An 18,338-nucleotide genomic window follows, 5' to 3' on the forward strand; every position below is an offset into this window, starting at 1 on the left:
TATCTGTTAAGCACCCAGTGTTACCCTAACTCATCCAGGAACAGTGACTACTCGTTGATGATTGTCTCCTTGGTGCCTGGCAGAGTTTGTGGCATGTGACAGAGACTGAATAATATTTGTTGAAGGAAGGGAGGGAGAAAGGGATGAAAGGAGGAAGGAAAGGAGCGAAGAAGTTGTGTCCCCAGAGCTCTGTAATCGTCTTGCATGGAGCCAACTCCTCTGCCCCATGTGCCTCCATTTGCTTCCTCCCATCTCCTCAACTTCTCTTTACGCTGAAAAATGCAGTGAGGAATCTTCACCTGGGCATTTGCCAAATGTAGTCGGGGGAATTCATATTTTTGGTAAATTTAGTTTTAATAATACCTGTGAGCTGATTAAATGACTCTAAACCTATTTTATAGAAATAGGATCTTAAAAAGGCCTATTCTCAAACAGGAATCATAATCATAAATTTTCCCCTTAATAACATCTAATAATGCAAACAATTTTTAATCCTGATATATCTGCAGTTCTAGGCTTGAGGGACTTTTGAACTAAATAATTTAGAAAGCAAGAATATTACATACATTATACATTTTAGGTGTATGTAATATACACATTGTACACTGTAGGTGCATGTGATATTATATACATTATATATTACAGATGTATGTGATATTATACAGTATATTGTAGATGTATGTGATATTATGTACATTGCACATTGTAGAGGTATATATATCATACATTGTAGATGTATGTGATATTATATACATTGTACATGATAGATGTATGTGGTATTACATACATTGCCAGCAGAAGGAACATTTGTGTTGAAAGCTTCTCTACCCTGTTTTCTCCTCCTTCCTGGGCATGTGGAAGATGCCACATTCAGCTCCTTGGCAGGTAGGAGGTACCACGTGATTAGCCTCAGCTTGTGTGAGTGGAAGAGATGCGTGTCACTTCTGGGTTTGCAACAGTGAAAATCCTCTGCTTGACCTCTTGATCTCTCTTCTCTTTGCCTATTTGATTTTGCATGAGCAAAAAGTAAACCTTGGTTGTGTTGATCCACTGAGATTCAGGGGTTGCTATGTTGCCAAGGAACGGTTTAGCCTAGCCTGACTAATACAACAGCTGAAACGGGAGTTCATACATAACCCACGACACGTGTACGTCCTAGACGACTTGTAGCCTTTTTCACTGATCTACATCCCTAGTCCTGGGCTGAAAGAACTAAGCTATGTATTTCAGTCTCGAGACAGCAAGGAAAGGCAAAGGTTCAGAAATGGTAAGTGTAGATGGTGCTCAGGGTAAAGGGTGTTGACAAAGCAAAATTACACAGTTAGGACCAGTATGTTGAAATTTTAGACCCAACAGAATCCACACCTCATTCTGTGACCTGTGGCCACAGAGATTTAATCTTCTCAATGGTCCCTGTTCCTGTGTTCAGATTACACTAAACATGACTGGAAAGACATTCCACCAAACAAAGGCAGACACAGAATTCAACACAGTTCAGCTTTAGTCTCCATGCCAATGATGTGGCAAGAGAACACACTGATTCCCAAGATCATCTACCCTCATACTAAAAAGGTTGCCACGTGAATTATCAAAGATACAGTCTATGAAAGGTAGTTCTATTATCTTGAAAATCTATGTTTCTTGGTCTGATTTTTTTTCTTCCTTGATGTTAAATACTGCCTCTTGTGGCTGTTCTTTGTTTGAGTTTTAATCTCATTTAAATGTGATCATTTACAGCAACTTTCTCATGGGAGAACTTCCTTCCCTTTCATCTTTCTCAAATACAGGCCAACAAAAGATGTTATTTCAGAGCAAAATCTAAAACTCAGAAGCCACAGAGGAAACCAGTTCCGGTCTCTGGGTAGCTTGCTATGTTGCAGCTTTGCAAATGAGGAAATCTGACCCTCCTCTACCATAATTAATCAGACCAGGCAGAATCTGCATGTTTGTATTATTTGGGACATTTGTATTAAAACTAAAATGTGTCTTGGAACTGTTCCTCTCAGTAGAAGAGAAGTAAGCCAGAATTTTGACTCGTTGTACAATTACAAGGTAAAGAGAAGGCTCCTGATGGAAAGATTGGACAGATTCCTCATTTGCAATCTGATGAGCAGAGAGAAATGCTCGGGCAGACCAAGCTATGGCTAAGTGGAGTCCAAGTCAGCAAGGCACTTAGTATCATTTTAAAATTTCAACAGGCAGCAAGCATTCCATTCAGACTCCAAAATACACACTGTGTCTGTGAATTTTTCCCATTACCAGTCATTTTTTCCACCAAGGCTGTACATACTATAGGCACAATTTGGAGACTTTATGGGTTAGCGAATCGGTGCCCTGTCCATGACCTGAGACCAATGCCCAGGAACGCGTGAGAGCAGCAGACAGAGCGACAGGAGAGAGAACTATCACTGTGACCGTGCCTAGGTGCAAAGTGGGCATCAGCAGAGGGGAGAGCGACACCCACATGATGGACGGATGGAACATTTTTAGGGAAATGCAACTGAACATATATAACTGGTGTAGATTTGAAAAGTAAGTCTGTTAGTGCTTTCCCAAATCAGGGGAGAGGTTATAGGGAATCCTAATATTTTCAGCATTTAGAATTGAGTGACTTTTGGATTCTTGCTAAATTGTTCTTCAGAGAAACAGTAAGTTATATATTCATCTAATAAGAAAACTCACATATGCAGTAAGTTTCAAGGAAAATCATGGTTTGTTTTTATAAATCAGCAACTATAGTAAAGGAAAAACTCCAAATTTTCATTTGTGTTTCAGTTGTTTAACTTTCACATATAAATTTTACATGCTTAACCTTCACACGTAAGTACAAAATTGATATTTTGTTTGTTGTACATTTTTCCTACAATCTATATAATTACTTAAAATTTGTCTTTTTACCTCTCATTGCATATATATTTGAAATATCAAAAATAGATCTCATCTTACAAAAATGATTAATATCTTTTTGATTAATGCTGTATGGTGATGATAGCAAGTGCCTGTATGATACTATATTTAAGGCACAGTTCTAAGAGATATACATACATTACCTCATCTAAACCTTATAACAACTCTATAAAGTGAGAATTATTATTATCCCCACTTTACAAGAGAAAGCTGAGGCATGGAGAGATTATAGATCTAGTAATTTTTTTCTTCCAGATGGATCTAGTAATTTATTATTCTGATTCAATAATGATGCTTTATTGACAGTTCTTCTTCGAAACAAAATTGGTTGGGTTAAAAATAAATTATGTCATGCAAAAAAAATAGCCAAAAGTTCTGGTTCCAGGTGTGATGGAGTAAGTGCATGCCACACTTTCTCTCACTGAATGCAACTATAAAACCTAGACAATGTGCCTCCCTCAGATGTTTGAAGACCTTAAAAATGAAGTATATACTAGCAGGCAGATAGGGTAAAAATGCTAGAATTCAAAGTAGTGCTGGACTTGGTGGTGAGTTTACAGTTTCATTTCCCCTCAGTATTCCCCAACCTGAACTTGAGGTAGCTGGAACTGTGGAAGTGAGCACCATGGTGCAGACAGAGAGCGATCAAGAGAAGCACTCTAGGTCTGGCTTGAGAAGAACTTCAAGATTTACAAGGAGAGGCAACTTTCTGCTCAGTGGGGTTGCAGCTCTAAGAGGTGGAACCAAATACATAGTTCCCCTGACCCCCACTCCCACTCCTCCTACCACATGACCCCAGACATGATGCAGTTGTGGAAGTGGAGAGTTTTTGGCTAAGGGACCAGGAGGGGAGACTAGTGAACTGGAAAACATCAGAGAGACAGTGACGAGGGAACATATTTTTATGAACTCTTAGGCTCAATCCTGACATGCTTATGTATGGGTTTGGTCCTAATTAGCATACCAAAGACTTTGAGAACTAAGTTAAAGCATAGACTCCGCCCAGGTCCCACACTGATATGAATGGTGCACGAATAGGACAGATTCAATCAGTGCTCACAGCAAAAGCTTTGAAAACGGAACTGATGTTTCAGTCACAGACCACAAAAAGAGGGTTGGAATTTGCAGCCTGAACTTAACTAGGTTGGTTATCTGTTAAAACAGAATTAATGTTCTTCATATGATTTAAACAAATCTGAGTCTCATAAAGTAATATGCAAAATATCCAGGATACAAACAACCCAAATTACTTGGCTTACAAAGAACCAAGTAAATCTCAACTCATAATCAACAAATGACAACAATAAGATGACATAGATCCTGGAATTATTTGACAAAGGACTTTAAAGCAGCTATTATAAAAGTGCTCAAATAAGTAATTGCAAACATTCTTGAAAGAAATATTAAATAGAACATATCAGAAAACATAAAGTAGAACGAAGTGGGAATTTAAAAAATGAAAAGTAAAACAATCTAAATTTAAAAACTCAGTGGATGGAAAGGAATCAATAAAACTATCTTTCTTTTTAGACTGCATGATTGTCTATGTAGAAAATCCCAAGAAATCTGTAATAAAACTCATAGAACTAATAAGTGAATTTTGGAAGGTCACAAGATACAAAGTATACACACACGTGTCCTATTTCTATATAGTAGTAATATACAATTGGAAACTGAACTATAAAAAACAATACTATTTACTTTGGGGGTAATAAAAATTCTGGAAATAGAGAGTGCTGATGGTTGTATAACACTGTGGATGTACTTGATGCCACTGAACTATACACTTTAAAATGGTTAAAATGAAACAATGGGGGCTTCCCTGGTGGTGCAGTGGTTGAGAGTCTGCCTGCCGATGCAGGGGACGCGGGTTCGTGCCCCGGTCTGGGAAGATCCCACATGCCGCGGAGCGGCTGGGCCCGTGAGCCGTGGCTGCTGAGCCTGCGCGTCCGGAGCCTGTGCTCCGCAACGGGAGAGGCCACAACAGTGAAAGGCCCGCATACCGCAAAAAAAAAAAAAAAAAAAAAAAAATGAAACAATGGGTCAATGGTGAAATCAAAGAGGAAATTTAAAAATTTCTTGAGACAAATGACAATGAAAACACAAACACACAAAATCTATGGAACACAGCAAAAGCAGTCCTAAGAGGGACATTCATAGTGATACAGGCCTTCCTCAGAAAACAAGAAAAATCTCAAATAAACAACCTAACCTACCACATAAAAGAATTAGAAAAAGAAGAACAAACAAAACCTAAAATCAGCAGAAGGAAGGAAATAATAAAGATCAGAGAGGAAATAAATATAATAGAGTTTTGGAAAATGATAGAAACAAATCAATAAAACCAAAAGCTGGTTTTTTGAAAGATAAACAAAATTGACAAACTTCTGGTGAGGCTCACCAAGAAGAAAAAAGAGAGGACCCAAATAAGCAAAATAAGAAATGAAAGAGGAGAAATAACAAATGATACTGCAGAACTACAAAAAAAATAAGAGAATACCATGAACAATTACACACCAACAAATTGGACAACCTAGAAGACATGGACAAGTTTCTAGAAACATACGGCCCACCAAAAGTGAATCAAGAAGAAATAGATAATTTGAACAGACCAATCACTAAAAATGAAATAGAATCTGTAATTAAAAAAACTCCCTGCAGACCAAAGTCCAGGACTGGATGGTTTTACTGGGGAATTCTACCAAACATACAAAGAAGAACTTATACCAATCCTTCTCAAACTCTTCCAAAAGATTGACGAAGACTGAACCCTCCCCAAAGTAATTCTAGGAAGTCACCATCAACCTGATACCAAAACCAGACAAAAACACTACAAAAAAGAAATTTATAGGCCAATAGCTTTGATGAATATAGATGCAAAGGTCCTCAACAAAATATTAGCAAACCGAATCCAATAATACATAAAAAGGATCATACACCATGATCAGGTTAGATTCATGCCAGGTTCACAAGGATGTGTCAACATAAGCAAATCAATCAATGCAATACACCACATCAACAAAAGAGAAGACAAAAACCACATGATCATCTCCATACATGCAGAAAAAGCATCTGATAAATTCAACATCTATTCACATTAAAAACTCTCACTAAAGTAGGTATAGAGAATACATATCTCAACATAATAAAATCTATTTAGGACAAACCCACAACCAACATAAAACTCAATGGTGAAAAGCTGAAAGCCTTCCTGCTAAAATCTGGAACAAGACAAAAATGCCCACTCAACATAGTATTGGAAGTCCTAGCCACAGCAATCAGACAAGAAAAAGAAATAAAAGGTATCCAAATTGGAAGGGAAGAGGTAAAATTGTCATAGGCAGATGACATGATACTACATATAGAAAACCCTAAAGACTCTACACAAAAACTATTAGAACTGATAAACGAATTCAACAAGGTAGAAGGATACAAGATTGACATACAGAAATTTGTTGCATTTCTTTACACTAACAGTGAAATATAAGAAAGAGAAAGTAAAAAAAAAATCCTTTTAAAAATGGTCCAAGGGCTTCCCTGGTGGCGCAGTGGTTGAGAGTCTGCCTGCCGATGCAGGGGACACGGGTTCGTGCCCCGGTCCGGGAAGATCCCACATGCCACGGAGCGGCTGGGCCTGTGAGCCATGGCCGCTGAGCCTGTGCGTCCGGAGCCTGTGCTCCGCAACGGGAGAGGCCACAACAGTGAGAGGCCCGCGTACTGCAAAAAAAAAAAATGGTCCAAAAAAAAACACATTAGAAATAAACCTGACCAAGAAGGTGAAAGACTTATAAGCTGAGAACTATAAAACATTGATAAAAGAAATTAAAGACAACTGAAAGAAATGGAAAGATATTCCATGCTCTTAGATTGGAAGAATTAACATTGTTAAAATGGCCCTACTACTCAAAGCAATCTACAGAATTAATGAGATCCCTATCAAATTACCCATGACATTTTTCACAGAACTAGAACAAAGAATCCCAAAATTTATATGGAAACATAAAAGAACCAGAATTGCCAAAGCAATCCTGAGGAAAAAGGACAAAGCTGGAGGCATAACCCTCCCAGACTTCAGACAATACTACAAAGCTACGGTAATCAAAATGATGTGGTATTGGCACAGAAACAAACAGATGGATCATTGGAACAGAATAGAGAGCCCAGAAATAAACCCACACACCTATAGTCAATTAATCTTCAACAAAGGGAGCAAGACTATACAATGGAGAAAAGACAGTCTCTACAGCAAGTGGAGTTGAGAAAGCTGGACTCAAATCAATGAAATTATAACACTTCTCACACCATACACAAAAATAAACTCAAAATGGCTTAAAGACTTAAATAAAAGACCTGACACCATAAAACTCCTAGAAGAGAACATAGGAAAAACATTCTCTGATATAAATTAAAGCAATGTTTTCTTAGGTCAGTCTCCCAAGGCAAAAGAAATAAAGGCAAAAATAAACAAATGGCACCTAATCAAACTTACAAGTTTTTGCACAGGAAAGGAAATGATTAACAAAATGAAAAGACAACCTATGGGCTAGGAGAAAATATTTGTGAATGCTGCAACCAACAAGGGCTTAATTTCCAAAATATACGAACAGTTCATACAACTCAATATCAAAAAAAAATCAATCCAATCAAAAAAATGGGCAGAAGACCTAAATACACATGAAAAGACCTAAATGAGCACATGAAAAGATGCTCGACATTGCTAATTATTAGAGAAATGCAAATCAAAACTACGATGAAGTAGTACCTCAGACTGGTCATCATCAAGAAGGCTACAAATAATAAATGCTGTAGGGGATGTGGAGAAATGGCAACCGTCCTGCACTGTTGGTGGGAATGTAAGCTGGTGCAGCCACTGTGGAGGCCAGTATGGCAGTTCCTTAAAAAACTAAAAATAGAGTTATCATATGATCCAGCAGTCCAACTCTTGGGCATATTATCTGGAAAAGACAAAAGCTCTAATTTGAAAAGATACATGCACCCCAATGTTCATTGCAGCACTGTTCATAATAGCCAAGACATGGAAGCAAACTATGTGTCCATTGACAGATAAAGAGGATGTGGTGTGTGTGTGTGTGTGTACACACACACACACACACACACACACACACACACACAATGGAATATTACTCAGCCATAAAAAAGAATGAAATAATGCCACTTGCAGCAACATGGATGGACCTAGAGATTATCATACTAAGCAAAGTAAATGCACCTTTCATACAAATACAAATATCGTATGATACCACTTATATGTAGAATGTAAAAAAATGATACAAATTAACTTATTTACAAAACAGAAACAGACTCACAGGCATAGAAAACAAACTTATGGTTACCAAAGGGGAAAGGTGGGGAGGGATAAATTAGGAGTTTGGGATTAGCATATACATACTACTATGTATAAAATAGATAATCAATAAGGACCTACTGTGTAGCACAGGGAACTCTACTCAATATTCTATCATAACCTATGTGGGAAAAGAATCTGAAAAAGAATGGATATATGTATATGCATAACTGAATGACTTTGCTGTACACCTGAAACTAATACAACACTGTAAATCAACTATACTTCAATGAGAATTTTTAAAAAAAGAATAAATTTAAGAGTTGTACAATTAAAGAGTAAGTGAAAGAGTTTTAGACAGTATAGGAAAACAATTAGTTTATTATTATTATTTCATTTAGAACTCCAATAAAAATTAGCTAGTTGAATCAGCAACCTATCTATCCCCACCATGTACAAACATAAATCCATTAAATATTAAAAAAGCAAAACAAGGGCTTCCCTGGTGGCGCAGTGATTGAGAGTCCGCCTGCCGATGCAGGGGACATGGGTTCGTGCCCCGGTCCGGGAGGATCCCACATGCTGCGGAGCGGCTGGGCCCGTGAGCCACGGCCACTGAGCCTGTGCGTCCAGAGCCTGTGCTCCGCAACAGGAGAGGCCACAACAGTGAGAGGCCCGTGTACCACAAAAAAAAAAAAAAAAAAAAAGCAAAACAAAACCACAACAAACAAAAACTAAACATAAATTTTTAAAAGGTAGAATCTATGAATAAGTTTGACTCAACTCTCCTAATATATATTTGTGTATATTTATTCAAGATATAAATAATAAATAAATTTTAAAAATGATTAAAGTGGTAAAATTTATGTTTCATGTATTTTATGACAATTTTAGAAAGGAAAAAACCGGCACTAAAACAAAACATATACTGTTTAAAATAATTTCAATATTTAGGTAAAAGTCTAAAAAAATGTTTAGAAGCTAGATGCTGAAACCTACAAAATGTCCATAAAAGAAATCAAAGACCAAAAAAATGGAGACATACTGTGTTCATTAATTGGAGGACAGAGTAAAGATGCCAATTCTCCCCAAACTGATCTATAGACTTAATGTAATACCAGTTCAAATCCAAGCAGAATTTTTTGGAGATTTAGACAAGCTGATTCTAAAATTTATATGGATGGTGGAGGAATTAGAAGCTAAAACACTTTTGAAGAAGAATAAAGTTAGAGGAATCACAGTATCCAGTTTTAAGACTTTAAGCTACAGTAATAAGAATAGAGCAGAATTGTTGAAGAGCTACACTTAGGTCAAAGAAACAGAATAGAACCCAGGAATAGACCCACACAAATATGGCTATTTCCTTTTGGACAAAGAGGGAGAAGCAATTCGGTGGAGAAGTGTAGCTCTTTCAGCAAATGATATTGGAAAAGTAGGTCACTTTATAAAAAAAAAAGTACCTCAATTTAAATCTCACACTTAAACAAAAATTAAAAATGGACTTAAATGTAAACCCTACATCTATAAAACTTCTGGAAGAAATCAAGTAAAAATGTCATGACCTAGGATTAGGTAAAGAGTTTTTAGACATGATATTCCATAAGCATGATCTGTAAAATTTAAGAGGTGACAAATTGCGGTTCATCAAAAAAATAAAAAGTTTCATGCTTGAAATACAATGTTAAGAATATGAAAAGACAAGTGGCAGACTGATAAAATATTTACAAGCCATATATCAGACAAAGGTCTTGTATCCAGAATATATAAAGAACACTCAAAGTTCAACAAAAAGAAAAAAAAAAAAACCTCAATAAATGGACAAAGAAAAAAATGGGCAAAGTAGTTGAACAATTATTTCACTAAAGAGATTATAAGGATAGCCATTAGGGAAGGGCAAACTAAACCATGATGAGATACCATCATGAATGGCAAAAATAAAAAACAGTGAACATACCAAATGCTGGCAAAGATGAGGAGAAACTGGATCTCTCATAGATTGCTGATGGGAGTACAAAATGGTAGAGTCATTCTGGAAAGACAGCTTGGCAGTTATTTTTATAAAGTTAAACACACACTTACCATATGACCCAGCAATCTCCCTCCTGATTATTTTCCCCGAGAAATGAAAACGTGTTCACACAAAACCTGTGTGTGAATGTTTACAGCAGCTCTATTCACACCATCAAAGCTTGGAAATAACCCACATGCCTTTTAAAGGGTAAAAGAATAAGCAAACTGGGGATCCTCCATGCAATGGAATGCTTAGCAGTAAGAAGGAACTAACTCTTGAACGTGCAATAACTAATCACTCGGCTGAATCTCAAAATATTGAGATTTGCTGGGTGAAAGAAGCAAGTCTCAAAAAGTTACATACTATGTGATTCCATTTTTATGACATTCTTGAAGAGACAAAACCATTGTACTGAAGAACAGATGAATGGTTTCCAGGGACTAGGGGTGGGGGAAGGAGTAAGTATAAAGGGATAGCATGTGTTTTTTGGGTGTGTTTGCATAATTATGTGTGTATTATATATGTATATATGTGTGTGTGTTAAAATTCATAGAACTACACACAAACATGCACACATGCTAATTTTACTTTACGATAATTTTTTTAAAGTGTTGCCTACTCTACCAGTGAGGCCCAACTAAAATACTACCAGTATCCTTTCCCTTTCCCTGAACTGAAGTGTTAAGCACATTGTTATAAAAGTTCTCTGAAGTTTGGAGATGTTTCTGGAAATTAGGGAATGGTGCCGGCTCCTTACCTAGATATTTTTGATGGTGAGTGGCTGATCGGTACCTAGGCCAGGAGAGTGACAGGGGTCCGCAGTGTGGAGCACGCTTAGGAAAGGGAAAGTGAGGACGTGGCCATCCCAGTTCTCCAGAGCTTTGGGGATCAAGGCAAAAACCCAGCTGGTTTCTGTGACCCAAGTGAGGTTAACTGAGGGATGGGAGCCCAGAGCTTGCTCTTGTGATCACTCTGCAAAGCAGAGTTGCAGGGCCTGAAAGGATATAGCGCATACTGAGGGCAGAAGCCACAGGAACGTTTGACTACCCTTCAATGGTCTTTTGGTTTAGCTATATTGGAGCTGAATGCTGACCATGAACACTCTGTATGCCACCTACAGTGAAATCTCCATTTTAGCAGAGACCATTAAAAACAGAATAATCAAGGTCTAAGTCCTGAGCGCGTCCTCCACCCAGGTGGTATCCAGCTGTGGCCGAGTCTGCATCATTGTGCCGGGAGCTAGACCAGGGAATGGTACCAGAGCAGGGGCCAAGAAAGGAGTGGCCATGCCCAGGCTGCTAGATTCTGTAGACCGCCATAGGCCTCATAAGAAGATGGTCCCCTGCCCTCCAGCTCTATTGCTGCTTCTGTAGACAGTGCAGCTCAAAGGAAAAACAGGACCAGGTAAGCAGGGCATGCCAAGCTCTGCAACTGTCTATTTCCAACACAGAGCAGCAGCTGCTCCAGAACAGAAAACTAGCCTGAGCAGGATGGGGAGAGACTGAAGCTTTTAGAAAAGTCTAGGGTTTAAACCAGTATCAGATGGGACTGAGGTATTTTATTCAATGAGATGAAACAGACCCCCCCCCCCAACCTGCCCCAGTACCTAGGGAGATTATGAGAGCAAGCTGATGATCAGGTATTCAAAACCATTAAAAATGTTCTGTGTTTGTGTAGTGCTGAGTTGAGACCCTCAATCACTCCCACGACAGAAAGCAGAAAGTTTCGGGAAGAGATTCTGGAGAAAACAAAAAGCAAGAGATGGGAAAGAAATAACAAGTCATGGAAAGTGCCAGGCTTTCCTTTCTGTTGGATCATCTTCCTCTTTTCCAGCCTGCCCAAGTCCCCTGCAGCTCTCTGTGACCGGCCTCCCGTCCAGGGTACCCGCCCAGCCGACTTCTGTCTCCTATAACCATGGAAACTTCTGACCTTGCTCTGTGCCCAGCGCCGCATGCCAAGCCACTGCCTTGAGAACCGATGGAAGAGCAAGTCTACGTGGGCTGCTGTCGCACCTGTGCTTGATGTGAGTGTTTTTGACCAAAGGAGCCCTAAATGTAGCTGACTTTTAGATGACAGCCTCGGTATTGTAGATGATGCTTGGAGGGCCCTGACTCCCTGCAACGTCAGGTTTTGTGGAGGTGGGGTTTGTCTTCCTCCTTATTTGTGAATAATGGCAGCTGAAGGAAGTGCGTGCATTTTGAAGTTTGGGGATTTAAGGAATATGTGTTTCAGGTGACGAGAGGAAAAGTTTTAAAAAACACTGTAAAATTTGAGTTTCCAAGAAGTGTAGGAATATCTATATAGAGATTTTGCTGTCACTACCTCTTATTTATCAATATATGGAAAACTGCAGCTTCATGTGTAGGGTTACTAATTCCTTGTGTCTGTCATCATGGAGACCTGGATCTTCATATGCAGCTCCACATCAGCCTATTAATACAACCAGCAGAGCTTATCAGTGTCACATACGTGTCCATACTGAAGCCCCACTGACCATCATCTCATCTCACTGCTATTTTTCACTGCTAAGATGGAATTCTGCTTTATGATATCCTCAACTATAAAGTCAACTAAAGGAGGAAAGAGGGACATGACATGTGATACACGGAAGCAACAGGCCTGCAAGGGCCTGAGGCTGAGGAATGGCAGGTGGCTCAGAGGTGCCCACCCTGGTGTCTAGATGTCTCTTTGGCAAGGTGACAACTGCCCCTAGCTGAAGGGTCCTGGCTTCTACCTTCTCTGACTGGCCCTTTCTTTGGCCCCTTTCAATCATCCAAAAAGCATAGTAGGGCACATTCATCAGCCTGGGTTTCCTCCATAGCCTTGGCAGGCTTCCCAGACATCAGCCAGGTGCATGCCTCCCACCAGTGGCATCTGCTCATGCCCCATTTGTCCTCACTGCTTCCCAGTTTCCCATCACAGCAGAGAACTTCCTAAAAGAAATAAGTGAAATCATAGTTGGCAGTCTTTATAAATAAACACACATGACCACACCACACTTACAAAACAAACAAGCCAAAGAGATGATAGAGTAATCTAATTGGTCAGGAGCCTTACAGCTAGATAATATTTTAGAAAATAGAAAAAAGAACATGGCCAATAATTTAATCATTGGCAGCAAGACGAAATTAACAAAATGTCTCAACCAACAAGTATGTTAGATCATAAATACTGGGCTTCAATCAGGAGGAGAAAGGTATTACTATTGTGTTTGTCTGCTGGTGAATTTGTTAAATATGCATTAAAAACATCACTTTGCAGATTTTACACACATGGCTAACCCAGCTTAGAATGTTCTCCTTCTTCTTATCCCTTATTTTAAACACCTCTTCCTTCAAAGTCACGTCCCATCTCCTCCCCAAACTTGCCGATAACTGATAACTCCTTCCTTCATCCTGGATAAGATTTGCCACATCCAGTGATATTTGCTGACCTACACGCCTAACTTGCCCTCTAAGTGCCTTCACAAGGGAACTGCAAACTCTCTGGGGACAGTCACCATTCCTATCACTTCTCTGGTTTCCTTCATTGCACTTTGTACGTCCAAGGCACAAATAAACTCAATCAATTGTTAAATATTCAAGCTTGTGGCTACACGATGTATCTCTCTCAGTAGACAACTGGAAAGAAAATGAAAGTGCTGATTCCTCTAGACATAGAGGGGCCCTCAAATGGCAGAAGTGGAGGGGACAGTTAACGTATTGAATCTTCCAGTGCTGCCTTGAGCTGCGCTGCGGTGGTCCTCACACTGTGCTGGTAGTTGGGGGAGGAGGATGAGTAAACCGTGGCCTGTTTCCTCAGATGCAGCAAGAGACCACTGTTTCCCCAGTTTCACCCCTTATGCGCCATCTGCCCAATTTTTATTGCATAGGGATAATATCTGTTCAATTCCTAATGTTTTTGTTTTTTTTGTTGTTGTTTGTCTTTTTTGTTTGTTTGTTTTTGCGGTACACGGGCCTCTCACTGCTGTGGCCTCTCCCGTTGCGGAGTACAGGCTCCGGGCGCGCAGGCTCAGCGGCCATGGCTCATGGGCCCAGCCGCTCCGCGGCATGTGGGATCTTCCCGGACCAGGGCACGAACCCATGTCCCCTGCATCGGCAGGCGGAATCTCAACCACTGCACCATCAGGGAAGCCCCCCTAATGTTTTTTAACGTAGTTTTTTTTTTAAGATTTATTTACTATTTATTTATTTATTTTTGGCTGTGTCGGGTCTTAGTTGCAGCATGTGGAATCTTTCGTTGCAGCACACAGGCTTCTCTCTAGTTGTGGCGTAGGGTTTTTGTCTCTCTAGTTGAGGCATGCGAGCTCAGTAGTTGTGGTGTGCAGGCTTAGTTGCTCCGCAGCATGTGGGATCTTAGTTCCCGACCAGGAATAGAACCCGCGTCCCCTGCATTGGAAGGTGGATTCTTTATCACTGGACCACCAGGGAAGCCCCTAACTTAAATAGTTTTAAAAGGAATCTTTAGAATTTTTATCAATAAATGGCAAACCAGTATCATTTTCTGTAAGTAGAAGGTATTTACAAATATTCTTTAAAATACAAAACTTTTCAAAATAAAAATAGTAAAATTGTGTTACTACCTAAGGTCCACACTTTTGGGAAACATTATATTACATCAAAATCCATATTGACCAGTAAGATAGATTAGCCTATATTTCACATAGATATTACTGTATACATATGTTAGGACCCACCTTTGAAATATCAACCTTTTCAAGGAGTCATATTTATTTGATTTGATCTGTTTTTCCCCAAATGCAAGAGAAAAGAAAATTTGCTACCATTCAAAATTAGTCAAGAAAAAAGTCTATTAGCCCTACAAAAGTAAACATGCTAATAGGTATTCAGCAAAAAACAAAACTAAGACATCAAGTAGAAAACATGTGTGAGACAGTTGGACTTGAAGGATTCCAAATTAGCTTTAAAAGGCAGAGAAAAACAGCACTAATTCCTGGCTGGCACTTTATTTAAACTTTGTTAAAATCAGAGCTGACAGTTCTATTATTTAACTTTGTTAAAATAAACTTTGTTAAAATCAGAGTAGACAGTATCTGAGAGATACTCCTATTTCTCTATAGATAAAACATTGTAGTTTCTGATACAGGAAAAATCAAGTGTTTATTAATCTGAATATTTTTAAATTGGGCATTCTAGTTAGCTGACTTTAATTATAGCTTACCAAGGGTTAACCAGAAAATATTTTAATTTTAAAAATATTAAAATTCATTATTAAATGAATTTTAATATGCCTTCATATTTTCAAAAGTCATTATCAAAAATAAATTTTGAAAATATGAAGGCATAATTTCTGTCAACGTTAGCACAGAATAGCAAATGTAAGTAACATTTCTTTGATGATTTGTGATGTTGTGGTGGCCCAGGCTAAATCATTTTCAATGATTTCTGTTTCCTGAGTACCTGTTCTGAGTGGCCCTTTGCTTTACCCATGTGATCCCATTCTGCTCTTCCCACATTTGAGTGAGACAGGTACTATGACCCACTTTGTGCAGATGAATGAATTGAACCATCGAAAAATGAAATAACTCGTCTGGAGACAAAACAGTGAGCATAACGAGGACTCTCAGACACCCATCTGATTTCCAAGTTCACAACACCAAGTGTAGCAGAACAGGTGTGCCCAGAATCCTGGCCTAAGGTGCCCCATCAACGTGAGATTCATTCGTCTTAAAATGTTTGAGTTGGGTTTTATTTTTCTTTTAACCCGTTATCATCTGGCAATTTCCCATAAGCCTTAGATACAATACGAAAAGTAATTCAAGTTAATTGAGAACTCCAGGTAGCAGAACTCTAGTTAATTAAGTTTTAATAGCATGTCATTCCTAATAATTAAAGATGCTTTTGTGTGCACCCAGATAAAGTAATATTGGACATGGTCATGCTTATATTGCTTCTTTTGAAGTTAAGGTGGAAACGCTTTAATAACACTGGAGGAATCTAAATGTGGCCCAGCAGACCCTTCTCCTGAATGTTGTGAAGTCGTCCTGAGCCAAGACATGTCCAGGTTAACCCTGTAGAACCGCTCACAGTGTCAGGACGAAAAGTCCTCCTCCCACCGTTATAATATTTCCTCATTATTTCTAAATTTCCCCTAAGCATGTGATTCCAAGAATGGAGAAAAATAACCTGCTAGAATCAATGCCTTTGTGACTGTGGCTAGAATCATTCTATCATTAAAACACTGAACATCTACTATTATTGCCACCTGATTGAACACCAGGTGGAACTGCATTAAAATAATTAAAGAGTTTTCTCACTTAAGGCTTATTAGGAAATTAGATTATGCAACCCCTCCCACTTCTGAGGAAATTTTACTTTAAGGATATTTTACTTCTCACAAACCCTAGTAACCTCTGACTGTGTATGAACCATTCCGTCTGCCTCTTTCCTGAATTAGAAAAGCAATTGTTCCTTCAGAAGCACGTTACTATCTGAAGGACAACTGGACAACGAGGCTGTTGGAGCTTCCTTGCAGCGTCAGCTCACGAAGCCCACGAGGTGGCACGGGGCCTGCCCCAGCCTTTGCCCCGGGCTTGTCCAGCTTCCTTCTTACCAGTCGGCCGAGACTGGGGTACAGCTTCCTGCACCCACAAACAGGGCTATCTCCAACTAGCTGTGAGGGCATGGTTGTCACCGCGTGTGCCTTGATTTCTTTTGTCTGTGAGTAGAAACAAGAATAGACCCTACTTGATGGAGTTCTTATGAAGACCGAATGAAATAATGCACATAACATGATGACATATAAAACGGGCTCAATATATGTTAGCTCTTATTATTAACCTGGAGAGTTCCTCCTGGCAGGAGGCTTTTCTTACCCACTCAAACCAGGTAGGGTGCTCCCACTACACATTGCTACAGCATCTTGACCTTCCTTGTAACCTTTGTTATACTTTTAATCACCTATTCAATGTCTATCTTCTCAGCTAGATGCTAGATTATACACACCACAAGGGCAGGTCTGTCTTTTTTTTTTTTTTTTTAAATTACCTGGTGTCTAGCACAGAGCCTGAAACTGAATATTTGTTAAATGAGTGAAAGTTGATTGCTGAAGCTGTAAAACTAATGGGTTCTTTGGGCAGACATTCAACTATCAGTTTTTAAAATTGGTCAATCTGTAGGAACTAGGAATTGAGAGAAATTGGTATTGTGCCACACCTCAGTTTGAGACATAATTCAGAAGAAAAATAATAATAACAGTAGTGGTACCTAAGTTTTCTGTCCCCTCTTTGCTTTATAGTGTATTCATACCTATTACCCCATCTCAGAGGCTCAAAGAATACAAAAGTTGGAAGAAACTCCAGAGCCATCTCATTCAAAGCTCCATGTGAGAGATAGGGAAACAGAAAGCCGTCACTTACCCAGAGTCACAGCATCCTCCAAAATGCCTCCTACAGAAAGAGCACCAGGAAAGCCCTTGGACTCTGACCGTGTGTTCTATGAGCTCAAAATCTTGAATCATAACTTGTGAGGGGATAAGAAATTGCACAAAAATGGGCAGATGGAACTAGAAGATGGAAATACAATCAGATGGTGCAGATAAGGAGTGATGCTCAAGGCCCAGGGTGGGAGCTTTGTCTTATGCTGAAGTGGACCACAGCCCCCAGGGCCATGCAGGCAAGAGCTGCTCTGGAGGGACCTGCAGCAGTTGCGGCTGGGTGACTGATCTCCCTCATATGAGCCAATAGGTGACAGTTGGGCTTATCAGCTCAGTGCACTGTGCATCATCTAGCTGGCTTGGAGCAGCGTGCCCGGCATTCTGTCTCTTCTGTCCACTGCAGATACCTCCCTTTAGCTTCCCAATGTGGAACACCCGGGGGTCCGAAGGAAAATCCCTCCATCATTTGGCACATGGGAAATGCTTTCTGATAATGATGTGGAAGAGAATGGTCTTCCACATGCCTGAAAGTTCAGTCCAGTTCATCTGCCCACACACTGGGAATACAGGACTGACTGCCCAGTCCCCTGATTTTGACTCCTCTGCAGCCTGCATATGGGGGATACCTACCTAGCAGAGGCCCCAGAACACCTGAGCAGAGTGGGTGGCCCAGGGGGATGCTTAGTAATAGCAGAGTTGAAATGGTGGGGAGCTAAGGTC

The 18,338-nt window shown here is 39.6% G+C and overlaps 1 protein-coding gene across 1 annotated transcript in view; it reads right to left on the reverse strand.

Moving 5' to 3' along the window:
* Positions 1-18,338, reverse strand: part of PSD3 (pleckstrin and Sec7 domain containing 3) — a 566,767-nt gene that overhangs the window by 531,550 nt on the left and 16,879 nt on the right. The window lies entirely within an intron of this gene.

Source organism: Phocoena phocoena, chromosome 21 (genome assembly GCF_963924675.1).
Source record: "Phocoena phocoena chromosome 21, mPhoPho1.1, whole genome shotgun sequence".
NCBI classification, from domain to species: Eukaryota; Metazoa; Chordata; class Mammalia; order Artiodactyla; family Phocoenidae; genus Phocoena; species Phocoena phocoena.